At 37.4% G+C, this 21,434-nt stretch overlaps 1 pseudogene; it reads left to right on the forward strand.

Moving 5' to 3' along the window:
* The first annotated feature begins 15,685 nt into the window (after positions 1 to 15,685).
* On the forward strand, positions 15,686 to 18,472 carry LOC138920983 (lon protease homolog 2, peroxisomal pseudogene; annotated as a pseudogene).
* The last annotated feature ends 2,962 nt before the right edge of the window (positions 18,473 to 21,434 follow it).

Consider the following 21,434-nt stretch of genomic DNA (forward strand, 5'->3'; position numbering starts at 1 on the left):
ATTTTCCTCTTCTTGCCCAGCAATATTGGCCATGACATAGCATCTGAGCCCATCTTCCTCTATTTTATATGTAGGATGCTTGCCACTGCATGACTTGATAAGCAGTGTGTAGGTCCGTGCCCAGGATCTGAACCAGTGAGTCCTGGGCTGCTGAATCAGAGTGGGTTAACTTAACCAATGCACGACCAGGATGGCCCCTCCAATTTCTTTCAATAATGTCTTAGAGTTTTCAGTGTATAGATCTTTCGTCTTCTTGATTAAATGAATTTCTAGGTATTGTAATCTTTTTCTTGAGATTGTAAGTGAGATTGTATTCTTGAGTCCTCTTTCTGCTAGTTTGTTATTAGTGTATAGCAATGCAACTGATTTTTGTGTGTTGATTTTGTACCTTGCAATTTTACGGAATTGTTGATTATTTCTAATGGTTGTTTGGTGGACTCTTTAGGGTTTTCCATATATAGAATCATGTCACCTGCAAAGAGTAATAATTTCACTTCTTCATTGCCTATTTGGATTCCTCTTATTTCTTTTTTTTACCTCATTGTTCTGGCTAAAACTTCCAGCCCATTGTTGAATAAAACTGGAGAGAGTAGGCATCCTTGTCTTGTACCTGCTCTCAGAGGGATATCTTTCAATTTTTACCTATTAAGTATGAGAATGACTCTGGGTTTCTCATATATGACCTTTACTATGCTCAGGAATTTTCCTTCTATACTCACTTTATTGAGAGTTTTTTTTCTATCATAAATGGCTGTTTGATCTTGTCAAATGCTTTCTCTGCATCTATTGTGATCATGTGAATTCCTATCTTTATCTCAATGTCTTCTTTATCTGGAAGTCTGCTTTGTCTGATATAAGTATGGTTACATCCGCTGTCCTTTGCTTGTCATTTTTTGGAGTGTCATCTTCTCTCCCTTTGCTCTGAGCCTATGTTTGTCTTTAGTTCTGAGATAGGTTTCCTTGGGGCAGCATATTTCTGAATCCTGTTTCTCATTCATCCAGTTACTCTGTCATTTGATTTGCGAATTCAATCCATTTACAGTTAGAGTGATTATTGATATATGATGTCTTAATATTGTCATTTTTATCTTTTCTCTGTTTTTTCAATATTTCCACCGGTCCCCATCTCCTTTGTATTTCTGCCTGCCACTTCAAATTGGAGATTTTCTGCGATAGTTTTTTCTTTATGATTTGTGACTCTGCTCTGATTTTTTATTCTGTGGTTACCAGTAGTTTTGTACAAAGATCTCATAGATGAGATCGCCCTCTTTCTGATAGCTCTTATCTCCATTAGCCTAAGCAGGTTCCATCTCTTTCCTCTTCTCTTTCCATGTTTTTGTTGTCACAAATTACTCTTTTTTGTGTTCTGAATTTGTGACCAAATTGAAGTGTTTATAAGTATGTTTGATGCTTTCTTCCTCTTTATCTTTCGTGTTATAATTGTGTGCTAGCATATTCTAAAAATTGTTGCAATTTTCTTTTTTTCTATTTATCTCCTTACTCAAAGTTTTGTAAACTTTCACCTTTTGTTTCAGGTAGGAGTACTCCCTTCAACTTTTCTTTAAGGCAGGTCTAGTGGCAATGAACTCCCTCAGCCTTTGTTTGTATGGGAAAACTTTAATTTATCCATCACATCTGAAGGTTAATTTTGCTGGATAGAGTATTCTTGCCTAATAGTTTTTGTTTTTCTGTATTTTTGAATATATAATTCCACTCTCTCCTAGCCTGTAAGGTTTCTGCTGAGAAATTCACTGAAAATCTGACAGGGCTTCCCTTCTAGGTTATTTTCTTCTCTCTTGCTGCCTTAATATTTTTTCTTTGTCCCTGACTTTTCACAATTTTAATATTATATACCTTAGAGAAGGTCTTATTGCATTGATGTGACTGGGAGTCCTGTTGTTTTCATGTACTTACATGGGAAATTATCAGTGATTATTTCTTTGAAAAAACTCTACTCTTTCTCCCTCCTTTCTCCTTCTGGGATACCTACAGTCCCTATGTTACTTTTCCTTAGATATCTATTTCTCAAAGAATTTCTTCATTTTTTTATACTCTTAGTTCTGCCTTCTCCTTCACTTGAATCATTTCCAGGTTTCCATCTTTGAACTCATTAATTCTCTCCTCCATAGTGTCTGCTCTATTTTTAATGCTTTCTAAATTGTTTTTTTAACTCATTAATTGTTTACTTCCTATCCAGAATTTCTGTTTAGGTTTTATTTAGAGCTTCAGTCTTTTTGGTGAAATATTCTTTCTGTTCATTAATTTTGTTCATGAGCTCATTTAATTTTCTATCTGAGTTTTCTTGTAACAACGAGTTTCTTTATGGTAACTAGCTTGAATTTTCTGTCAGTTAGATTGTAATCTTCTGTGATTTCAGGTTTGTTTTCTGGAGAGCTGTCATTTTCCTTCTGTTCTACTCTGTTACTGTAGTTCTTCATGGTGTTTGTTGAACTGATCCTCTGCAGGTGCATTTGTGGTAGTAATCACCGTTCCTTATTTGGGTACAGCTTTGGTTCTGAGTTGATTCTGATTGTATTTGAGGGCCTACTCTTTACACCCTCCACTGCCTCTGCCAGAAGCACTTTTAGTGCCCGCCTCGTAATGCTTGTACCTCTGGGGTTGCTGGTGACTTGCTGCTTAGATGTGACTATAAGAGATCCTGTGCCATCAGGATCTCCAGGCTGTGAGTACTTTTGCTGCTTCTGGAGTCTCCTGGATCTCATGTTCTTACATTGGCTCTCTGCAGGCACAGGAGCTGCCATCCTGTGCACCACCTGAACTGCAGTCTCTGAGTTGTCAGGTGGATTTGGGTGCACCCCTGCCAGAGGTGCTGTGTTCATTGGTGCTGCTGTCACTGCCAGGGACCCAGGGTTCCAAAGAATAGTATTCAGCCCCAACTGGTGGTGGAGTTGGTGTCAGAGTTGCCACCACTGGAGGCTGCATCACTGATTCTACTGTGGTTCTTGATGACTCCAGTCACAAGTTCCACCTACCACCCCTGGGGGGACAGTAGTTGTTTCTTCAGCTCCCACCTTGTCTGCTTGCAGTCTCATGGGCTGGGCCACTGGCACTGCCACCATTCCACCAGAAGTTACACAGAACAGGCTGCTACTGCCACATCTCTGAGGGCAGTTGTATGGGCCAAGCCACCATGACCACTGCTCTGCAGGAAGTCACACAGGACAGAAGTTTTCTCAAGGTGGTGAGAACCCTAATAGCTCTTAAATGCTCACATGTGCCCACCAATTTTTCAACTTTGGCTTCCAAGATGTCTCTTAGCAATAGCTTTTATTTTATGTGCATATTAAACCACAGCAAAGATTATCTAAGCAGAAATTTCTACTGAGGGAATGCCTCCAAATTCAGAGATCAAGGAATCCCCTTCAAATTCAGACTACTCATCTTAGGGAATCCCCTCCCATAGCAAGACCTTCATCAAAATCATAACTAGAGAATTCCTTGCTTACCTGAGACAAATTTTTCTGCAATGATGAAAACCACCTCACCAATCCCAAGGAAAGTCACTGACCTCAGCCAAGGGAGGAAGGTATGAGCCTGGGAGGTCCCACAATCAGACAGCCAGCTCTCCATGGAAGTGTCTAACTATACAAGGAGGCTTTTGTTGGTTTACAATCCATCTTCAGGAGATCCTGGTCCAGGAAGGTGAGATTGCTTCAGGTCCCACTTTTTGACAGCATGTGTCAATTGAAAAAATGGAAACAAGTTTAAGAGGGAATAAATTTGTTTATCATCATGGAATTGCAATTCAGAAAGCAAAGATTTAGGTAGAAACCCAAATAGTGTCCCAATAGGAAGTAAAAGTCAGTGGATTTTAAAGGCAAAGAAGGGAGGTTTGGTTCATACAAAGAATTTTAATTGCAGTAGGGAGCTGAGAGCTTGTCTTGGCTAAACATTGATTGACTATTGATTCTATCTTCAGAAAGTCCATAATCCTCACTCTCTTTGATCAGGACGTCTATTTTCCTGCTTATTACCCAAATAATTGCTTATAAAACAATTTCTGTCTCGATTCAGTTCAATGTTTAAGATGGCAAGGCAGTTTCTCTGGAAAAGTACCTCTGACTCCACTTTAAACTTGTTCCATGACAGTCAATTTTGACAGCAAGGAACAGTACAAGAAGACATATACCATAAAATAATAAGATACATAAAAAAGAAGCAAGGGAGTTAAATAGAATAATTGCAATCAAAATATTTTTAAATGTATAAAATTATGGAATACACATACTGATGAAGGGGACATCAAAAGACAAAGTTTATGGAGTTTATATTTATGGCACAAAGAATTACAACTGCATAAGTGAACAGAGTTACTCTATACTCACTATGTTCTATCTAATGCTTGATGAATGAATGAGTATGTTTATCACAATTTTGTGCAATGTGGTAGACCCATCATAGCATTCAATCAATCCCTCAAATCTCCTATGATTAAGAAACAATATAAATGTAGTAATGTTTGCTAAAATATTGCATTTTCATAGGAAAAAAATTGTTTTTATGTATTAAAAATGAATTTCCAAATGTAAAAAATTAAAATTCTTATTAAACTCAGTCAATAAATTTTTGAAAACAATATTTTTCTTATAATCCAGTAAAATATTTAATCTGAACAATCAAAATTAAAATCAGTAAATCAAATTATTTCTCTTATTGTTAAATTCTTGTTAATTCATAAGTATAAAGTCACAGATAAGCCATCTTAGAATTGATAATAAAAATAATCAAATATAAAGAAATATATACAGATTTTAAAATGTGGGTCATAGTCATCTCCTTCTAGCAAATATTATTAGCTTATGATATTTGATGAATTCTGCAATATAATTGAAAGCAAAATATGAAAATACCATTTCAAACATATGATAATGGATATTCTATTTTTTCTCTAATTTTCAGTCATCACACACTGATCTTAAAATTTTGAAAATGAAAAAAATATAAAAATAATTATTCACCTTAATTATACAATTTAAGATAGAATTATTTCACATTAACATATTTTAGAAATAGCTTTTACCAGTAATTTCTATTTAAATAAAAATTAAAGCATCATTTCTTTGAACCTGACCATCAGATATCAGACCTATAATGTCTCTGAAAGCATCAGGTCTAATGTGCTATGGCTCTGGGCCTGGACCTCTAGAATTGCTGGTCATTGCTCTACTTTGGACAACTTCTGTGGCTTCTTTGTGTTTATTTTATCATTTGTAAAACTAGTAGGATGACAATAAAATCAAAGTAATAATATATGCGAAGATCTTGTAGATAGTAGACTAATGACTGCCAAGTAGGCATTCACTATATGTTGGCTACTTTTAGCCATTGTTATGAGTTTATATTTACATGGTATCTTCTTGACTATCTTTTTAAAGAAAAAAAATTGGAAAATACTAAAGACATTAACTATGGCCATAAGTAATTTGGACTCGAAATCATGTGTTAAATAAATTGGTTGGCCATGAGTGATGCAGATTTTGGAACATATTAGCATTAAGAAATTTATGAAAACCATTATTTAGCATTTACCTCTAATTAGCATATTTTCTTTGTAGTCTCTATTGTTCTGTCTCATGCTTCAATGTCTAAATTGAGATAAGTTTTTCTTTATTAGGATAAGTACTTAATATTCTAGATACTTTATTACTGAATCAAGCAAAACTTAGGAGAGTAATTAACATTCTTTGTGTGTGTGTGTGAGAAAGATTGGCCCTGAGCTGACATCTTTTACTCATCTTCCTCTTTTTTCTTGAGGAAGATTATTGCTGAGCTAACATCTATGCCAATCATCCCCTGTTTTATGTTGGATGCCACCACAGGCATGGCTTGATGAGCAGTGCCAGATCTACGCCTGGGATCTGAACCTGCAAACCCGGGGCCAATGAAGTGGAGGACATGAACTTAACCACTACATGATCAGGCCGGCATCTTTAGCTTACCTTATTTACTAAATTAGAAGGATGCTAGGTTCTTGCTCCTTAGAGTAGGATCCCCAGACAGTGATGCCTTCTGAAAGTTTGTGTGAAATGCACACCCACAGGCCCCACTCTAGATCACTAATTTGAAAGCTATATTTTGCCATCACCCTCAAGTGATTCAAGTGCCCATTAGAACTCGGGATCATTGCTCTAGTTGACCCTAAAGACCCATTCTGCTACACATGAGGTACCATCATACCCTGGGGATATTGGGAGCTTGGTTCCAGACCACTGCAATAAAGCAAATATTGCAATAAAACAAGTCACACACATTTTTTGGCTTCCAAGTACATATAAAAGTTATGTTTACACTATGCCGTAGTTCATTAAGTGTGCAATAGCATTATTTCTAAAAAAAAAAAAAGTACATACCTTAATTAAAAAATACCTTATTGCTAAAATATGCGAAGCATCATCTGAGCCTTCAGCAAGTCATAACTTTTTTGCTGATGAAGGGCCATATAAAAATATGATATCTGCAAAGTACAATAAAGTGAAGCACAATAGGGACAATTATTCCTACATATCCACAATTTCTACCCATTGACTTTGTAGACTCATTTGTCGGAAAGATATGCTTGTTGACACTGGATATATGTAAAAAATTTTCTGCGATTTATACAAGAGATGAAATGTAGTGTTAGAGAGTATAAGAGTCTTATACATGAGGATGGAGAGAGGAACATTCCTTCAGAAGGGAACGTGGAGCCAGCCTGGTGGCTCATCAGTTAAGTTGGCATGTTATGCTTCGGCAGTCTCGGGTTCACTGGTTTGGATCCTGGGCACGGACCAACCTATCACTTAGCAGGCCATGCTGTGGCAGGCATTCCACATATAAAATAGAGGAAATTGGCCACAGATGTTATCTCAGGGCCAATCTTCCTAAAAAAAAATAAAAGAAAGAAGGGAATGTGGAAAGTGAAGTTTCCAAAGTCCACTTCATCTTTTTTTCCCAAAGCTGCCTTTCAAATGTGAGTTCTAGTCACCTGAATGTTTGACAGTAATAGCTTCCCAATTGATCTTCCAATTTATAGGTTCTGTCCTCAAAATAATGATTCAGAAATAAACTACAATCTTTTTTAATAACTAGTTTCAAAATTATTTTCTGCTTTTAGCCTCTTCTTAGTATGTCTACTTCCAAATGAGCATCAGGATGTCTTAGACATGAGAATCAGTTGCCTTAAGTGCATTGTTCAATAAGGTGCATTCTTTTGTTTGTGTGAAGAATGTGTCACATTAAGTTTAAATGTGTAAGGATCAAGATCAGAGAAGAAAAACCATTTTACAGCTATTTATTTTTTAAATTATTATAGTTAACTTGTGAACATTATTTTTGAGGTCAGAACTTGTAAATAAGAAGATCAATTCAGAAGCTATAACTGTTAAACTTAGGTACCTAGAATACACATTTGGGAAGCCTTTTTCTTAAAGACAAAAATACATGTTTTCATTTAAGGGCCATGCAGAAAGTGTCCTTTTACAAAGTAGTGAATTGAGTCAACATAAAATGGTTGGCCCTTTGTGTATTTAGATGTAATCTGTGGCTGAGCTGGGGCATGCTACTGCAGGATGATGGAGGTAGAAAGACTGCATTTGACATTTGGATTTGAAGTGCAACTATAGGTGCAATCTTTGTAAAACTGTTAATTATTTTTGCATGTACGCCTCTTGAACTGTTAAATTAGTTATAATAATACATGTCTCTCCATTTCATTAAATTAACTGATATTAACCATGCACAGCTCCAGGCACAAAGCAGGCCTTCAACAAATGTTATGCTGTCAGTCTGCATTTGGTTATTTAGTTGAATCACTATTATGAATATATTTCGTTTTATTTTCCCAGGACTGTGCAATTCAGTCAAAGGCCTCAGTGTAGGGCCTCTGCTTTCTTATTTATCTCCTCCTTCAATGAGTACAGACAATAAAACTCTCCTCCAGGACTCTCTGTTGCTGAATTTTCCTGGGTCCCAGACCATTCAGCCACTTCTCTTTGTGCTTTCCTGGTTATGTATGTACTCACGGGTCGAGGTAATATGACTATCTTGGTATTTTGAGTACTTGCCATCAGTTACACACCCCCATGGAGTTCTTTCAGAGAAAACTCTCTTTCCTGGGAGTTTGGTATACCACAGCAAAATATATGTGCAAAAGGCAGCTGGTAACTGCTATGGTTTGGCTTCCTTACAGGAGGACTGCCGGGGCTCTAGGAACTGCCTTTTGCACATATATTTTGCTTTCTCATTGAGCTGCACAGAGTACTTCCTCCTGGCAGCTGTGATTTACAACCACTATCTAGCCGTCTCCTCACCTCTACACTGTGGGACAATCATGAGCAGCCTTCTTTCAGCACACTGGCCCTGGACTCCTGGTTCTGCACTTTCCTGGCCATTGCAGTGCCCACAGCCCTCATCAGAAGACTGTCCTTCTGTGGCTCATGCACTATCAGCCACTTCTTCTGTGACTTGTTTCTCCAGGTTGCCCCAGCCTGCACCAGCACAGAAGCAGTGGAACTCACAACCTTTGTGACGGCTTTGGTGGTGATTCTGAGATTGTGCCTCATCACCCTGGTATATATCATCAGCACCATCCTCAGCATCCCCTTGGCCAGCAGAGGAGCAAAGCATTGGATCTGAATAAAGCTGTGCATGTCCTGAACACTGTGATGACTCCAGATCTAAACACCTTTATCTACACTCTCCATAACAAAATAGTAAGGGAAACTGCTGAAGAAATGGAAGGGAAATAAGCCACCTACAAAAAGGAGAATCTCTGTAAATCATCTCCATAGTTGTGCAGAGGTCCCACGTATAAATATGGAGGAAAAAGACAAATGTTTCTTGACAGAGGTAAAGACAAAAGTGAAAACATCGAACAAAAGAAATTAAAAAACTGTATACATTTGCTCTACTTTCTCATACACGATGGGAATGGGAGTTCTTGATATAAGCAAAACCGGACTCTTTTTTCTTGAAAAAACTTTGCACACAATTAAATTTGTTCTAGACTTTCACTTATAAAGTTAGGTGCATATAAACAGTAAGAATAGTGTTTTACTAAAGAAACTCTAAATCCCTGTCCCTTTTAAAGATTGTTTTGATTACATAAGTGAAAACTCTTGGGAACTATATTTGTGAAATATGGAGTATTAGAAACACAAAAAGGCTAAATGGATAAAAGTATAACTAATGTCAGAGTCTGCAATAATTACAGCACACTATTTCTTGATGAAATACAGTACAATAGATACATATAAAAACTGCTAATTTTAATGTGCCACATTTGTTTAGCAAGGACTGTGAACAAAGAAATCTAAAAAGCAGTGGATGGATATTTCTCAAAAAATTAAAAATAGAAATACCTTATGACCCAGCCATCTCACTATTGGGTATCTATTCAAAGAACTTGAAATAAGCAATTCCAAAAGTCCCTTGCACCCCTATGTTCATTGCAGCATTATATACAATAGCCGAGATGTGGAAGCAACCCAAGTGCCCATCAACTGGTGATTGGATATAGAAGATATGGTGTATATATATACAATGGAATACTACTCAGACATAAAAAATATAAAAATTGTCCCATTCACAGCAACATGGATGGACCTTGAAGGTATTATGTTAAGTGAAATAAGCCAGATAGAGAAAGATGAACTCTGTATGTCTCTACTAATAGGTGGAAGTTAAACATAGAGACTAAGATAACTGATTGGTGGTTGCCAGGGGAGGGGGGGGTGGGCACCAAGGGTGAAGCAGTGCACCTACAACATGACTAACAATAATGTACAACTGAAATTTCACAAGGTTGTAAACTATCATAAACTTAATAAAAAGTTAATAAAAAGAAAAAACAAGCGGGGGATGAAAAGTGAAAAGTAGATAAACAGGATCCCTGGAGAGTTTGGATAAGGCAATAGAAGTCCCATACAGAACAATGTGTTGACCTTAGAAAAGGAAAATACTACTGGATTCTGACTACCAGCAAGTCAACAAGGTTAGGATCGGCAGTGGCTCCAGGGTGAAAATAGCTATGGAAAAAAATAACTATGGTAGTGATTTGATCTTCCTCCAAATGACTTTATCCCTTAGAGAGCAAAATATGGTCTTTCTCATCATTGACACATGAAAGTTAATTTCCCTCCATTTATCCCTGTTTTGGGCCATAGGTTAGAAGTAGCAAAAGGGCTCAGCAGGCTGAATCAGTCTGCAGACATACTCTGTCCTGTTCCACACTGGCTTACACAGGTGCACAGTGGGCTGCTTCTCACAGGGGAAAAGCCTGCAGGGCTGAGGGGCAGCCAACCCTTGGACCCTGTTTGTTTGTACTATTGAATATTCCTCCTGGGTCCCTACTCAAAAAGGAAGTGGGGGAAGGTAGAATAAAAAGGCTATATATCTGAAGGAACAGGGAGAAAATATTTCATTGTGAGAGTAATAAATATGGATTTTCAGAAGTCATGTGTATGTTGAAAGCCTACCTCTTAAGGTAGCATAATGAAACGATGTACACCTCATCTGCTCCCTCTTTTATCTGAGCATAAGGTTAAAATCCATGAAATTCCTAAGATTAAAAAAACACACAAAAATCACAAGGAAATTTTTGGAAGTGATGGATGTGTTTAGCACTTGGTTCTGGTGATGATATGACGGATGTATGCATATGTCCAAACTAATCAATATGTGCATAGTAAAGTTGAGCATTCTTTTGTCTATGAAGTGTAACTTAATAGAGCTAAAAAATAAAATAAATTTTTAAGGTTACATGGAGATTTCTAAGAATCAAAATTTCTAACAAAAGTCAAATTCTTACTTTCTGAGGGCAAATGGCATCCCTGCTTTGATGGATGAGCCCCAAATTCTGAAAAAATACAAAAGCTGTTGCTACTGTCAATCTCAGTGAAAGTTATGTTCAACATCTCACTCCCTCTGCACACCTCATTATATCAAAACCAAGGAAATAGTCTTCATCATTTAAAGTGAACGACTAAATGCATCAGTTTGACATGATAATGTATCCAAGATTTAATGTTAAGTGAAAAAAATAACTGAGAATGATCTGAATACCTTTATTAACTCGGGTCTTTCTTCCTATGCTGTTTAAAAAAATGACATACTCTGATCATAATTTGCATGATATATTTTCAAGAAAATATCATTTGCTGCTGGACTTAGATTTTGTTTTCTTTCTTGTTTTAATCAATAATTTATTTAAAAATTAATTTGGGAGAAATTAGAATTATCAGAATTATTCCCTGGAGGTAAATTACTGGAAGTGGAAATGTAAAGTCGCTGCTAAAGACTTTTTAAGTCATTTAATCCATTTTGCCAAACTTCTTTTTAAGAAAATGGTGTTGGGGCCGGCCCCTTGGCACAGTGGTTAAAGTTCTATGTGCTCTGCTTCAGCAGCCCAGGGTTCAAGTGTTCAGATCCTGGGTGCAGATATACTCCACTCATCAGCCATGCTGTGGAGGCATCCCACATACAAAGTAGAGGAAGACTTGTACAGATGTTAGCTCAGGAACTCAGAGCCAGTATTTCTCAAAAAAAAAAAAAAAAAAGAAAAATGTGCAGGATTGGCAACAGATGTTAGCTCAGGGTGAATCTTCCTCACAAAAAAACAAGAAAGAAAATTGTATTAATGTACAGGCCTTCAAGTTTGACAAGCCTGTTTCACAAAATTCTGTTCTATTGAAAGATAATTTTGTGGTTTTTTCAAATTTTTTAATATTCATCTATGTAAATTATTTGGCAACATTTATTTTTTAACATTTTTATCTTTTTAACTTTTGAAGCTTTAACTTTTCAAGACAGTTATTTTAGTGAAGAGCAAATTGAATAATATGCATTTGTACAGAAACTCTTATTTTTGAGACTGAATATACAAATGGAGAAGGGCCAGATCTTATGTGATAACAGAACTCCGCCCCACAACCTGGAAAGCAATCACCCTAGGAAACCAAATCACAACCTGTGCAACAGTCAGCACAAAACAGTCTGCACCTGATCAATAACTGCCAACTTCCAAAATTTTAATTCTGCTTTCAACACAGGACCAACCAGACAAAGCCAAATACACTCCCTAAATCATCGCATAGGATGTCCTCCATTTACCTAGTGGCCTCCAGCTTCCCCATGTCAGCAACTTTCCATCAGGGCACACCTTGACCCTCCCCTCCCTTCTCCTCTTCCCTTCACTCTTCCTCCCTCTCCCTGTCTCTTCTCTTCTCCTCTTATTCATCCAGTAACACTTCCCTGTTGTATCACAGACTTTGCAATATTTTTAATGTATGATAGAGCAAGTCTTTCTTCATAACTCGATTTCAGCCTTTCTAGCTGGTGTGCAGTGATATCTCATTGTTGTTTCAATTTAGCTTGTCTTTGCAAATTCCTCACAGTGATTTCTGCAAAGTGAAATATTTTAGTTGTGATGAGATCCAATTTAACTTTTTTCATTTTATGTAATGTGCTATTGCTATCCCATCCAAGAACTTTCTGATTAACCTTAAATTCTGAAGATTCTTATATATTTACTAAAACAAAATTATAATTTTGTGTTTTACATATAAATCCATGATGCATTTTGAATTATTTTTTATATTGGGATGATTTTTAGCAGTGCTTCTTTTTTTGCCTGCTGACGTTCAATTTCTCCAGTACCAATTGTAAAAGGGTCTTCTTTCTTTCACTGTATTGCTTTTATCTATTTGTCAAAAATTACTATGGTATAACTATATGGCATATTTTTGGATTCTCTATTCAGGTTCATTAATTTGCCTGCCTGTCCTACAGTGAAAATTACAATGCCATGATTATAGTAGTTGCAGAGTAATACTAAATATTGTTAAATGGTTTACTGCTACATTATTCTTCAATATCAAAATTGTTTTAACTACTGTCAAGTATGTGCTGTTCCATATAAAGATTTGAAGAAGTTTGTCTATGTCTACAAATAATTTGGTGGAATTTTGGTTAGAATTTTAGACCTATGCATCAATTTGGGGATAATTGATGTCTGTACTCATTATTCTACCCATGAACATGGTTATCACTTCAGAATCCTCTGCACATAACAACTCCTTCCAAACCCCTGCATTAGGAGAAGACTTGATCAAACTCTAGCATGGCTTCTAGCAGCATAAGTCTGTGTATCTAGACCATCCAGGCCCAACTTTAAAAGACCAGCCTGAGAAAGCTCAAGCTTCCAGAAAACTTACTATTTGTTCTAGCCAACACCCTATTATAGGCCCCTGCCCTCCATTTTCTAGTGTATTTACTATAAAGGTCTTACAGTTTTGAATACTCATCTCACAATTCTCCCAAGGACCTGACAGCCACTACTTTGATATGCAATTATTAAGAATAGGGTCTCTTTCTCTCAACCTCTGAGTGAAGATAAAATCCTAACTCTGATAACCGCCGAAAGCAAACACAGCTGGCCTAATCACAGTTACACTGACCAACCCTTTATACATTTTCACTTCTGTGACTCTAGCCCCCACACTTCCCACTCCCCTATCCTTCCTTTAAAATTCCAAAATGACCTATGCACAAGTTAGAATGGAGCTCAGATCTTTCCCCTGCTGTCAGTAGTTATGAAATAAAATCTGCTTTCACCACTTTAGCTGATGTGGGTTGTGTTTGTATTTGATAACTGTATTTCTAGATTTACTTACATCTTCTTTAATTACCTTAATCAGTATTTTGTAATTTTAAGCATATGGATTTTGTACATATTTTATTGAGCATATACCTGAGCATTTCATGTTCTTTGGAGTGATGCTAATTGATACAGTGATTTTGATTTCAGCATCTGCAGGATCCTCGTTAATAAATAGAAATAAGATTGTCTTTGTGAGTCATTTTTGTTTTTGGTGATCTTTTTGTGCCTATGTACCTCCAAAATTGTTTTTTTCAATTGTGAGTTGACTTTCTATTTGGTGATCTTTTTGTACTATATATTGCCTTGAATATTTATTTCAATAGATTCCTAGATTCAATACATTGTTTTTCAATAGATCACTAGTTGAATAATTCACCTAAGAACAGTTTTATTTCTTCTTTTCCAAACTCTATGGCTTTTATTTCTCTTACTGCTATTACTGCTAGAACATTGTGTATTTTGGTTCAATAAAAATGATGAAAGTTGTTCAACAAGAATGATGGAAGTGGCCATTCTTGCCTTGTTCTCCATTATGAGGAAATGCACTTAATCTTTCACTCTTAATTATGATGTCAGCTGTACATTTTTTATAGATAATCTTTAACAAGTGAAAGTAATTTTTCTCTATCTTGAACTTCCTGGAGTAGGGCTTTATCTGTTTATTTATTATCTATCATAAATAGTTATTGGATTTTATCAAGTGCTTTTTCGACATTCTTTTATTTTTAAACATACATTGATCTTAAACCAATAGACGGCCAGTTATTTCTCCAGCAAAAATGGGTTTAATTGGGGCAGCAAAGAATAGCAACTTGGAGTCTGAACCCATGGCAAAAGACATGCAGATCCACAGCAATAAATGGAGGAGAAACATTTTTATAGAGGAGAAGAGGAAGTCAGGAGGCCTGTTGTAAACAAAGAGTCCAAGCTGTGGATTTGCCTTGTGTGAGTAGTGATAGTCTCTCGTTGGCTGAGCTTTTGGCTCGTCAAGAAATGGAAGTCTTTTTTCTTCCTGTTGGGCTTTGCTATCAGCATAGGGCATGAGGTATCCTCCCTTGGCCTCTTGATTCTATATTAATAAGGTTTCTGTTTACTAATATCTAAACAAAATTGATATTCTTGATTTATTTTTAAATATTGAATCAGCCTTACATACCTGTAAGAAATCCCCTTGGTCATGGTGTAAAATACTTTTGATACGTTGTTTAATTTGGTTTGTTAATATTTTTTAACATTCTTACATATAAGTTTATGAGTTATTTGTAATAGGAAATATTGTAGTTTTATTTTATTGTACTCTCTGTCTTTTTTATACTTTATTAACTTGGAATCAGGTTATTAGAAATCTCATATGTTTTATTTTCTGAAAAATATTGATATCAAACCTGAAGTAAGTTCGCTCACCCATTGCACAGCAAACCAATTTCTGACACCTGGTGTAGTAGAAGACAGTAGGAATTTTATTTATGCACAGTGCTGAGCAAGGAGAGAGGGCAGCTAATGCTGAAATCCCAAACTCCCCGAAAAGCTGGAAGGAAGGGTTTTGATTTGGGGTTTTAGGTAGGGGAGGAGGAGCATATGGCCTTGCTGGTCAGCAGCTTTCCCACCAGCTGGTATCTCTTTGCAGGGAGGTGATAATTAATGCAGGTACTTGTCCTTGGCTGTGTCTGTCTCAATGGAGTATAGTTGATTCTGGAGCCAGGAAGCCAGGGAGTAAGCAGGGAATGAGTGTTTTGGTTTTAACCCCATATATGCTGGGTTTAATGTAGGGAAACTGATGTCAAGGTTGGTATCAATATTGTTGAAAATCTTTGTTAATTTGCATTTAGAACTTTGTTAGAATTTTTCAGTGGCCCCAGTAGTTTTTTTTCCAGGTCTTTTAATTATCAATTACATATCTTTAATGTTTATGTGACTATTCATATTACCTACTTCATCTTGGTTGAGTATTTTAGTTTAAAATGTTTTCTAAATTGTTTCCTTTTACCAATTTGTCAAATTTATGAGCATATAACTGCATTTTTCTCAATGGCTGGAGAATCTGTAGTAATATACCCCACTGGTATGCACCATACCTTTGGGGATGAAGAGGTTGCATTGAAGCATGTTGCATCAGAATCCCACTTACTGGTGGCCCCTGGCAACTTGGGTATCTCTGGGTTGGAGAATCGAAAAAGACTTCCCACAATAAGTCCCTTCCTTTCAGAGTTCAGAACATGCACTCCCAAATAAACCACTTTGGTGTGTAAATTATTTTGAACTGAAAGCAATTGGCAGCTAGCAGATGAAGAAAAGCTCTTGACCTCTTTCTTAACGGGCTAAAATAAAGTATAAATTTTCCTTTTGCTGAGGAAATTTATATTGACAAAGGACATTTCTATTAGTAAAGCATCTGTACCAGGAAGAGAGCTACTCCCAGAGACACTCTTTTCACCTGACTTATCTACACAGTAAGATAAACTTTATTTAATATACATTTTCTTCACTCATCTTCCAATAATTTTCCTCCAGCCACAACCTGCTTCTGTTCACCCAGGGGGCTTTCTGCTTCCCAGATTCCCCATGTGCACCAAGTGTGGACTGAGCCCACAATCCACAGTTGATGTGGAGCTACCTGATAAAAGGTTGCAGGGCACCATCCTGAACCTCATGTCTAACATGACCCACGTTGCCAGCAATGCTTAGGACCTGCCACCTCTACACACGATTGGGACAGGTGCACTGACAGTACAGGTTGTGGGTAATAACTGGCCCAAACTCCACTCTATTTTGCTGGCTTCATGCCTGTGCTGTTTTCCGATTGTACAGGTCATAAATGAGAAGCCATATCCTGTTGTTGAAGTGGAACTATTGGACCAACTTGAGAAGTTTCTTAACATCTGTAATACTAGAGAGGTGCCAGGAGAAGTATCAGAACAGTTTTAGAAACCTGCACTAAAATTAGTTGAAATGTCAGATATGTGTGTTCCTACTGTTGTTAAATTGAGTTATTTTTTAAGATAGTTCTCCAAGGGAAGATTTACTACACATCTGGACACCTAATAGTCAATCAAAATAAGCTCCAAATTTTAGATACTGTGAGTATAGAGGAACCATTTAAGAGGATGATACCACTCCTTATCAAGGAAATGGAAGGACGAAAATTGCTTTAAAAAACAGAAAACACAAACCAGAGGATAATAAGTATTTTATAGTAATATGCCCTCATAGGAGAATTATACACATCCCAGGAACTTTAGAAGATGAAGAGGAGGATGTAGATAATGATGAAAATCTCATGCTAGAAAAATAAATATATATAAGCATCTCGTATGTCAGAACAGGCCCATAAATTCTGTGTCAAAGAAACAAAAAGACTAAAGAAAATTCTGTAGTCCATGTAAAAATATGCTCTGATTATAAATTATTTAAAACTTATGGTGGAACTTCCTTGGAACAGAAGTACAACTAATCATCTGGATATTTGAGTAGCCCAGATTTTTCTGGAAAATGACGATTATGTAACAGAAAAATTGACGAAAAGAGTACTTAAATATTTGGGTATCAGACTTCTAAAAAAGCAATCTGAAGTGCCCCTTCCTTGTGTTGCAGGCCCTCTTGGAGTAGGTAAAACAAATTTGGGAAGATTAGTGGCCAAGACTCTAGGTCAAGAGTTCAAAGTGTTTGCACTTGGAGGATATGTGTTCAGTCTGACATATAAGGACACAGGCACAGCTATGTTGGCAGTATCCCTGGTTATGTAATCAATGACTTGAAGTCTGTTGACATTAATAATCCAGTGTTCCTATTAGAGGAGGTTGACCAACAAGAAAAATGTCTACAAGATAATCCTATAACTCCAAAGAAAATTATCTAAATGTGGTCTTTGACTTTTTCCAAGTTCTTTTTATAACTACTGCCAATATCCATTGTTGAAAAGAATGGAGATTATTTAGGTGCCAGTGTATACGCAAGAGGAGAAGATAAATTGCTGACAGATACTTGATCCCAAAGCAAGTGGAGCAGCATGGGCTGACTCCTAAGCAGATTCAAGTCCCTCAGGTTACTCCTCTTCACATCTTCACCAGGTATACCAGAGAGGCATGGGTTCATTCTCTGGACAGAGACTTTGGGGCCATTTGCCCAGCTATTGCCATGAAGGTTGCAGAAGGACAATATAAGGAAACCAAACTGGACCATTCTGATGTGACTGAGGGAGAAGTTTACAGAGAACATGTCTTCAAAGATTCAAAACCTGAATCTATGAATCACAGTGCTGACTTGACCCTACCACCTGCAGTATCAATTTTGATTAATTTCCATGCTCTGTAACATATGCTTGGGCTTAAGATGTATGAAATGGGCATTTGAATCAACCAGGAGTGGATATAGGTTTGGTTTGGACTCCCTTAGGTAAGGAAAACATATTTGTGGAGGCAAGTTGAATGGATGGCAAAGGTCATTTAACTCTAACTGGTCAGAAAGGGGAGTCATGAAGGAGTCTACTCATCTTGCTATTACCTGACTTTGCAACAATAAAAAAAATCTAACTAATGCTGTTGAAAGTTTTGATCTTTGTAACAACACAGACATCCATCTGCACTTTCCAGCTGGAGCTGTCACAAAATATGGACCACATGTTGGAGTTATCAGAGTAACTTGTCTTGTCTCACTTTTTAACCCATGACTGGTATGTTTAAATGTAGTCATAACTGGAGAAATTACACTGAGAGGTTTTGTTCTTCCAGTGGGCAGAATTAAAGAAATGTGCTGGCAGCACACAGAGCGGGCTTGAAGCAAATCATTATTTCTCAGAAGAATGCCAAAATTTACTGACAAGGTTGATTTTATTCACCTCAGTAGAAGTAAGGAAAATGCCCTTAATTTGTGGACATAATCACAACAGTAATAAACCTTGCTCAAGTGGCAGTAATGTTTATTACAAAGAAATGTTAATTTAACAGATTGGTAAAAATTGAAACAAACTCTCAATAATCTGGCCACCTCCTTGAGTCTTGTAATTTAAAAACTCCATGCATATTTATATTATTATGCAATTATATTTTTTCTTTTGTTAATATGTCTCATGTCAGTTTAACTCTTTGCCCAGCACAGAACCTAGAAGCTTAGAAGAAAGCCTTATTTTATTCCTCTCCTACAGTGACAAGGTCATTCTTGCTGCTGCTGCCCAGAAGGCTCTACCTGGGGGAATGGGTCTCATTTCTGACAGGGAAGGATAATCTTATTTTGCTTTCTTTTGTCAGTGACATTTCCCAAGGACCCCCTCTTGTTAGTGCTATTTGGAATGGTTCCTAAGACTCTCATTACATCTGGAGGAGGACAAGCCTACCTTGGCTGTATTCTGTTCATCAACTGAGGAGCTGAAAATACTGGATCTGGATTTCCTTCTTGAGTTGGACCGGGGCTAAGAGGCCCTGTTGCTATCTTGTTCAAATCCTAGAGTCTCAAGGCAGTTCATCTTCTTCTAACCACCTTTCAGAGTTCTCATTCAGCTTCTTCTTTCATGTCGTACATATCTTATGTTCGTACTTAGCAAAGAGGGACAGGGAGAAATTGCTGTATGACGTCTTGTCTGTATTTATGTCCATTATTCATTTTATATGATATTTTGTAGTTTTCTTCATTCAGTTTCAGATAATTTCTTGGTAAGTTTATCTATTATTGTTGTTATTGTAAATAAGCTTGCTGTTTTTCATATGAATGCTGCTGACTTTTGCATGTTAATTTGACATTCTGCTACCTTGTTGGATTCTTTAATGGTTTGGATTAGTTTGATCATTGATTTTACATGGTCTTCCATGTTTAATACCATTTAATTTTTAATTGGGGTGAATATAAGGGGTTTCACCTGTCAAGGAGAAGTATTCATGTTATAAGGAGTTACATACTTTTAATATCTCCTTCTGCATTTTCTCCACGTTTCCTTCATGGTGTTTTCACACCATTCAAGTAGACGCTGAGCAGTTGCTATATACAATTATGTCATTTCCTGGATGAGTGAAACAAACAATTACTTCATGATTCTTGGGGACACATTTGTATGCAAAAGGGATGTCCCTCCAGCAGAATGATTGGGAACTGGATGAAAGGGGGCTGGCCAGAGGTGGCCCAGATGATTAACTGTGCAAGTGGGTCTAGATGCAGACTGAAAACTCTCCTCATAGTGAGCTTGAACCAAGCTGGAATAGATGTCTGCCAAAGATCAAGAAGAGGTAAGCCCCTCTTCTTTTGCATCATTCTTTCCCCCTACATTCCATCACGCTTTAGTTGATTTGATATCTATGTTATTAGGGAAATGGAGTTGCAGTCTACAGAATGGACTTCAAAGCAGCATCTCCTGCTTATTATCATACCATCTCTGTCTTGGAGTGTGAGAGAAGCCAGGGATGACCTGATGTTAAGCCACTCCAGCGAGACAGAGTGTCTGTGTGTGGGCTAGGGTCTGCCTTCTCCACTGAGTCTGTTTGCAGTTCTTCTGAGATTCTTTTTTAAGTTGATTATGGGAGAAAAGCTTGTATGAGATACTTACCTCCTCTCCCTACATCTACCCTTCCCCCTAAAATGTGGGGAAATCTTTGGTTCTCCAGAGAAGCTTTGAGGAAGGATGAGGCCGTACTATAGAAAAAGCCCTTGGATTTGAAGATGTGCTGGAGTGTAAACTGAGTAGTCTCTTTCTAGGGTCATGGTCAGTGCTCCTTCCCCAGCATAGGAAAGAAGAAACCTAGTGCCCTGGCAAATATGGGACCCTTGTCACCAACTTCCCCTCCTGAGCACTCAGAGATACTTTCTCCTTGTAATGCAATCATTCCCAGCTCTAACCCAGCTCTTCAGTTGGCATCAAAGCAACAAATCTTTGGCATTGTGGAATTGCTGCATTCCCAAGTTTCCTTGCTTACATGTCTACCTTGTACTGGGGGCTGTTTACTATTGCGACTTTTCAAAGGGAACTTTCCTGGGTGGAAGTAGTTTGGGCTGCTATAACAAAAATTTCATAGACTACTGGGTGGCTTAAACAACAGAAATTTATTTCTTGCAGATCTGGAGGCTTAAATTACAAGATCAAGACTCCAGCAGATTTGGTGTCTAGTGAGTGCATGGTTCATGGATTACCATCATCTTACTGTGTCTCCTTACATGGGTGGAAGGGAGGAGGGATCTTTTTGGGGTCTGTTCTATAACGGCAGTATTTCCGTTCATAAGAGTTCTACCCTCATGACCACATCATTTGCAAAAGTCCATAATATCTCATACTACTATCACATTGGCAGTTCGAATTCAGTATATTATCTTGGGGAACACAGACATTCAGTCTATAGCATCTGGCTCAACCAAAAGGCTCATGTTCTGGTAGAGCCTCCATGTGTGAATGGAATACATGCACAGGTATTCACACATGTGTATGCCTTCACTCTCCCCTTTTTGCCAAGGATAACTGAATTCGTGGGATTTTCTTACAATAGTATTTCTTTTCCTTCTTGGGCTTAAAGGAAGAGATGCCGTCCTAAGCCTGAAGAAGGAACTTCCAGCCTGTAATGAATCTCATAAAACAGCATGGTCAGAGGTTGACCAGGAAGAGAACATGTAGGGTCTGGGCCTTGCTCATTCAGCAGAAACCCCCAGGCCCATTGCAACCATGTGTACTTATGGCTCTCTTCTGGGCAGGCAGCCAAGCTCCCAAGATTTTTAAGCACCTGGACCTGGCCAACCTGGATCCTCCCTTATCCCACGTAAAGAACATAGCCTCTTACAGGGAAACAAAGCCCTTCCATGTGAGTTA

This window comes from Equus caballus, chromosome 27 (genome assembly GCF_041296265.1).
Source record: "Equus caballus isolate H_3958 breed thoroughbred chromosome 27, TB-T2T, whole genome shotgun sequence".
NCBI lineage: Eukaryota > Metazoa > Chordata > Mammalia > Perissodactyla > Equidae > Equus > Equus caballus.